Source organism: Thunnus maccoyii, chromosome 8 (genome assembly GCF_910596095.1).
Source record: "Thunnus maccoyii chromosome 8, fThuMac1.1, whole genome shotgun sequence".
Taxonomy (NCBI): Eukaryota; Metazoa; Chordata; class Actinopteri; order Scombriformes; family Scombridae; genus Thunnus; species Thunnus maccoyii.
The window spans coordinates 3,527,247-3,534,393 of NC_056540.1; the positions used below are offsets into that span (position 1 = coordinate 3,527,247).

The 7,147-nt window shown below is 38.4% G+C and overlaps 1 long non-coding RNA gene across 1 annotated transcript; it reads left to right on the forward strand.

Annotated features, from left to right (window-relative positions):
• Nucleotides 1-3,992: 3,992 nt before the first annotated feature.
• LOC121902056 lies at nucleotides 3,993-6,818 on the forward strand. The gene is made up of 3 exons (XR_006097451.1): nucleotides 3,993-4,046; nucleotides 4,132-4,202; nucleotides 6,475-6,818. It is a non-coding gene; the product is annotated as an uncharacterized LOC121902056 (long non-coding RNA).
• Nucleotides 6,819-7,147: the final 329 nt, after the last annotated feature.

Below are 7,147 nucleotides of genomic sequence, written 5' to 3' on the forward strand. Positions count from 1 at the left end.
AATTGTATTTAAATGTCTCTTTACATTGCCTTGCGTTGCTTTTATATTCTGTCTTGATGTCTTTTATGCTGTATGTAAAGCATTTTGAATTGCCCTGTTGTTGAAATGTGCTATACAAATGAACTTGCCTTGCCTTGACATACAAATGTCCGACATGTATTAATACAATTGCATTAATACAACGTGATTCGGGTCACTTTTACCAGGCAGTGCATATACAGCCTTACAGAAAACAGCAGACATGACAAAACAAATGTTTATGCCTTTGGGAAAGAACTAGTCACTATTATTGTCATCTAGATTAAAATACTGCTGGCAACATGATATCAAAAGTCTTGGCAGTCTCTGAAACATTAATGCGTAGAAAAATTGATCTTATCCTGGATTTGGTGTTCATATTTACCAGTTCATAAGGAGAATACTTGAATATCAAATACTAAGTAGATGTTATGGTCAATTTAAGCAAAGCAACTGACTATCAATCACCTTTTTGCATGTTTGACTGTCTACCAACCTTCAACTCATACTCTTAGTGCAGTCATGCAGAGTGAATAAGTCATGCTTGAACAGACAAAGAGCAACATCACTCCTTGGGCACTTTGAACTTGCAAGTGAGAACAAACTTACTGGAACACCAAAGGTAGTTTGTGTTTTGGAGATTTGAACCAGCGACCTTTTGATCCTGTGTTTGTCTCTCTAATGTGACACATTGTGCAGATTCAGTTTGTGGCGGAAACTGCCCACTGCCCACTCTGTCTATGCTTTCAGACATCAAACCAGGTCAGTCTGAGTCTGTGTGTGTGTGTGTGTGTGCATGCGTGCATGAGTGCGACTGTGTTGTTGAGGCAACAATTAGTGCAGCTCAGGGACTTGCTGTGCTTTAGTTCACTCTATCTCTCTGTCTCTCTCTCTTTCTCTCTCTCTCGCACACACAATGTAATTACCTGTCTGTTTTTTCTCCCCTGTAAATGGTTGATTTGGAGAAAAAGTAATTTTTGCCATTTCATTCTGTTTTCTGTGTCTTACCTTTCTCATTACTCTTTATAAATAGTTTTTTGAAAATTATAGAAAAGCTTATTCTTTACTTTGAATTTTCCTTGTTTTCTCACTTTTTTAATCTCTATTTATTGCAGTATCATTTTCTCTTTTACTGTCTCTCTTCTCAGTAGTTCCCCCTATTCTATTCTCTGCTGTCAAAATGCAGTGCTTTATTGATACCCACTGAAACACACTGCAATTTGTACTAGTCTGCTGGGACATCTGTTGCTGACTTTATATATGTTATTTGTGGGTATACTGACACAGCAGAAATCTAGTTGTACTGCAGTCTTCTTGTTAATGTGACATTACATTTCATTTATTGGGTGTAATAATTAAATACAAGCAAACTGGTTTGGACCTACATACACACACTTTTGAACTTGTTCTTTTATTTTGAAGGCTAAAAACTAACTAAACAGTGTGTCTTATTTTATTATAATTCTGCCCAGAAACATGTGGTTTAATCCACATGCTGAAGCTGTGTACATGAGGAAGTGATACTTGGTATCTAATAAATTTGGATTGTTAAACCTACCATTACCTCCAAGACCAAGCAGCACATCTTTAACTAACGACATTTTGTGGGGTTTCAGGTTACAATTACAAGAATCCCCATTCACAACACACTTACTCTGTAGGTTTTAAATGCTATCAGAGTTTAAGCTAATGTTAGCAGCTCTGTCAAGGTCTTCATTAGATTTGTGCAATTTAACACACAAGAGAGATTTATGTTTAGGAAACATGTTTGTCCTCATTCTCAAAGGCTTTTCTCTTGGTACGTACAGTTTGAAAATATGAACAATAAAGCAAAAAGCTTGTCCATGCATGTTTTTACATGGGCAGCAGCCATTTAGGGTTATATCAGAGAGAAATAACTCTGATATTGCTTTTTCTTATAACACTGTACTATTATACTGTCAACTTCAATTTTAACTTTATTGTCCCCAAAGGTAAAATATAGAACACAAGGCCCTATTTTCCTGAAATAGGGCATAGGCACAGATCCAAGTATTAATTCCTGGCACATGGCACATGTGGGTGTGACCAACACATTTCTGCAATTTTCTTGATCATCAGCAGTGGTACACAAGGTGGAGGAGAGACTGAATTCATTATTAGTGGGGGTAATACAGAATCAGCAGATGGAGTCAGGGAGAGCTTCAGTAATAACCAATCACATGAGCTTCTCTTATTGCAATGGTAACACCCTTGATTTGGTTTTATCTAAAGGGATAGCTGTTTCTGATCTGACTGTCTTAACAGCCACATCCGCTGTGTCAGATCGTTTTCTCATTAAATTTGAAGCATCATTTGCCTGTCCTGTTAATGCCGGAACAGATGTATTTACCACTCGCCATATTGGTCTGCCTACCATAGCTGCATTTGGTCAGCAGGTACCTGAAGTCTCGGCTCCTTTCACTGCAGAGACAGGCTCTTTTGAAAATTTCACTAGTGACTTAAATGTGGCCATCTCTAGTCTCCTGGATTCAGTTGCATCTCTTACTACCAGAACTAGGTGACTAAAGAGGTCTATACCCTGGTTTAATGAAGAGACATGTGCTCTTAAGCGGGCCTGCAGGAGACTGGAACATAAATGGCGAAAATCAAAATTGGAAGTTTTTACCTATCTTGGCATGATTGTTTATTGAAATACAAGCGTGCTTTATCTGCTGCAAAAGCAGCGTATTTCTCTTTCTTAATCAATATTAATAAACATAATCCTAGATTCTCTTTAACACTGTAGCGAAACTTACTAAAAAGCAGCCATCTATTAGCTGCTCACCTATCATAACTCATGAGCTTCTAGCCTTATTCTGCAATAAGGATGATGAGATTAGAAACAAAATAAGTTCATCAACTCCAGCTACTCCTGTAGATCCTGTCTTACCAAATTCATATTTATACAAAGTGTCACAGATAGTCTGTGTTATTACAGTTTTTGAGACTATCTCTCTTGAGACTTTGACTAAGCTCATGTCAGCTTCTAAACCAACTACTTGCCTACTTGACCTTTACCAGCAAAACTTCCTAAAGACCTCTGGCCTTTTCTGGGACCTACAATGCTAGATATTGCTAATTTATCACTTACTACTGGCAATGTCCCCAGAAGTTTTAAGACAGCTGTGGTTATACCTCTACTTAAGAAACCGCATCTCGATCCAGGGTCTCTTAATAACTATTGACCAGTTTCTAATATTCTATTCTTTTCTAAAGTATTCGAGAGAGTTGTGACTCAACAACTTTTGACTCATATAAAAGGAAATGATCTATATGAACCTTTTCAGTTTGCTCTCAGGGCCTGTCACTCCATTGAAACCGCTCTAACCAGAGTGGTAAATGATCTTCTACTTGCTATGGATTCAGATTCTACCTCTTCTACTACTGGATCTCAGTGCAGCCTTTGATCCTAACATTGATCACTGTATACTGTGTACTTTTGGTTTCTTTGGCCCAGCCCTCTCTTGGCTTAAGTCATACTTATCTGAAAGAACCATAGACTGTAAAAACATATAGACGTAGTCACTGTGACGTCACCCATTCGTTTGTGAACTGCCGTTTTGAAGCCTTGAGTTTAACAATTTGACCATCTGTTCCAAATACCTTCATGTTGTGTCTATTATAAATTTAGCTCCTTGCTGTGTAAAATGAGACAGTTGAATGTATGTAAGTTAGTTTATGATGTCGTACTTTTGTCTGAGCCAGTTATAGGACAAATCATAGTAGATTTCTATGTCTCTTTAATGTGTTGATTTGATAAGCCCCTGGAGGATAGTGCTGTTTGTTCTTTAATTCAATGTGATAGCAATGTCTTTTTGTGGTGCTGCTTTGGTCCACACCTGTGTGCTGTAATTCTGACATATGTGTAACCCGGGTCACAAAGAGTTAACAACACAGAAGTGCCTCAGCCAATCAGAGGGCAGGTCCGCAGCACCGTAGGCAAGCTACACAGCGTACGCTTGTCAGACGCTGGGTGACACTGTTGAGAGAAGACCTACAGCTGAACGGTAAAAATTTAACTCAGATAAAACAGTAAAAACGCCATATAATGTTGTCAAAACAGAACGGTAACAGCCTGTACTTTGTTGTAAGCTCGAAGAGGTGTGTGTGAGAGAGGCTGCTCATTGAAACCTGCCGAGTGACACAGAGGAACTCCTGAATTGGTGAGTAGTAGTAAAAGTAAACAATTAGGCTAAATGTTGCGCCACACGATGCTAGGCTAAGCTAGCTAGCTCAAGTGAATGAGCCTAGAGCTAACAAAAATTAGCATTTAGTGCTGAACAGTGCAATTAGCCGACTGTTGTAGAGCTCAACTAAAGTAAAACTGTTTGACAACTCAACTGGAAAAAATATAAAGATGTGACATGTAGAGTATTTAATTGCTCAATGTTTTCGGTGGCTGGTAAAGCTACTGAACTGTTTAATCTGCCGCTGACCGGTAAAGATATAACTCAGATAAAACAGTAAAAACGCCATATAATGTTGTCAAAACAGAACGGTAACAGCCTGTACTTTGTTGTAAGCTCGTAGAGAGGCTGCTCATTGAAACCTGCCGAGTGACACAGAGGAACTCCCGGATTGGTGAGTCGTAGTAAAAGTAAACAATTAAATGTTGCGCCACACGATGCTAGGCTGTTTAATACTGAAGCAACATACTAAGTTATGTTTTGTCGGGTATTGTATTTCATTGGTATAGTGAATCTGATTTAAAAAGAACAGAAGACATAAGAATATAGAGTGTAAAGTTCACACTGTTGGTCTGTAATTCATGTAATATTGTTTTAATTTTAAAAAATAGCAGGTTAAACGCACAATATGTAATTTCAGCCGCTAGAGGTCTCTCAATCAAAACAATAACAAAAGACAGCGTGTGATGACGGTGTGAAGTAGCAAGGGATCATGGGAGTTGTTGTCTTCGTTGTTAAATAACCAGCTTCTCCGGGATACGATTACTCCAATGTTAATCATTTGGGATGTTCTTACTGGGAGCCGAATTACCCGCGGGGGGTCTCCTCCTCTCCAGAACACACGGACTCGGAGATTACAGGTAAAAACACTAAATAAAGCTGTTTCACCTAAAAAATCAGTGTTTCTCCGACGATGTACGATGACCACCGGACGTCCAGTACAGGCTGTTAGCTGAGCTGCTGCTAACACTTGTTTGGTTTATTTCTCTTATAACTTTAGATCCAGACGTTCCGCCAGTTTCTCCTGGGAGCCGAATCATCCGCAGAGGTCTCCTCCTCCCAAGAAACAAACGTACACGCAGATTAAAATTGTTAATCGTTAAATACTAATTAAAGCTGTTTCACGTGAAAAATCAATATTTCTCTGACGATGTTTGGTGACCACCGGACTTCCTGGAGGGGCTATTAGCCCCTCTTAATGTTTGCCCAGTTTATTTCTCTGATAACTTAAGATCCAGACCTCCAATGACGAAATCCTTCTTCCGGCTGAAAGATATAGTTAAAAGCGACCTAAAATTATCATGAAAATGTGGCTTAAAACCGAACAAAAGTCAATTTATAACAATTTCTGTGGAACAACCACAACGCCAATGTATTACCTTGTATGTGTGTAAGTTATTCTTTGGTAGACACCATTGTAGCGGACAATCACAGCGCCGCCGTATGCATCTTGTGCATGTTTACTCTTTGGTAGAGGAGATATGACGCCATTGACAGGCGACTAAATGAAACGGTCCGTTACTTTGATTAAATTACAGATTTTCTGGGTTTGAAAATTGTTGGAAACATTTGAGATAATCTAAGTACACAACTCAACAAAATATATAACATAGGTCTAGTTGTTTTTAGACATTTTAATGTGGAATAATTACATATTATAGAAAAAAAGCCCTCTTTTTAGCTGAGTTGTTTTAATGGTGTAAGTGTGAGAGTGCGTGTGCATTGTGAGCGGGGATTTTTCTTTTTTGTCTTAATCGTTTGCTTATCCTCAGTTTTGCTTAGTTTAGTTCATTTATTTGTCTCTACTTTATAGCTTACATAATGATTTCATATTAATAATATTCTTTTCATAGTTTATTTTGTGGTTTGGTTATTCTCAGTTCTGCTTAGTTTAGTTCATTCATTTGTCCCAACTTTATGGCTTATGTAATGGTTTCATATTAATAATATTATTTTTCTAGTTTATTTTGTTTATTTGTTTATCTTTTTCTAGTTAGCTGTGCAAGTACAGGATTTTTTTATGCCCTGTAATGAGTATTGTTCGGTATTCTTTATGTGTTTATTTAGTTTAATTTTGGTTTATTCTTTTCTCTTTTTTTCTTGTTTTGTTACACCGCCGGCAGGAGGCCCTCTCCTATAGCTGTTGATAACCAGTGTTAAGCATTTCAACATTAAGGCAACTGTATGGTGGTTTTGTTTGTTTGGTCGAACACTTCATTGATTTTGTATCCCTTTTTATTTTTTTCAGGAGCTGAGCGCCCAAGGTGGTGGGGTTGGTGACTGTAGGTGATGGTTCCTCCTTTTTCCTGTGTGCTGTGTTTAACTGCATCCCTGGGTTTGACCATTCACCAGTGTGTGTGTGTGTGTGTGTGTGTGTGTGTGTGTGTGTGTGTGTGTGTGTGTGGATGTGTGTACACGTGTGATTCGTGGTGACTCTCTTCTGGATACCTCTCCTACCTCCCCTCCCCTGGTAAGCCTCAGCCCTGAATAATTCCCCTGCCCCTCTTTTTAATACCTGTGTGGTCAGTATGTTTAATAATTGTTTTTTTACTAAATTTTGCTATAGTTAAAATAAAGAATTGATGGTTGGAACCACGTCTCTCGCTTCTTGGTGTAACGAACCTGATTACCTTTCTGGGTTATTGGTACTGGTCTGAGGTAACATTTGTCCCTGGGTAAAACCCCCAGGGTGGCGTAGTTGGATCCTTGTGATTACACTGGCTAGTGCCATTCATACCTAGTCTCTTGCCACAGAAGGATGCACCCAGTCAAAACAGAAAAGTAGCTGAAGAGAACTCAGTGGTTCAAAACCAAAAGAAAAAGTGACAGAAGAAATGATTTGTTGCTGAATTGAAACTGAGATATCTTTGTGGAATTCAACTATTTACCGAACTTAAAGTTATTTAATTTATTTTGTTTAT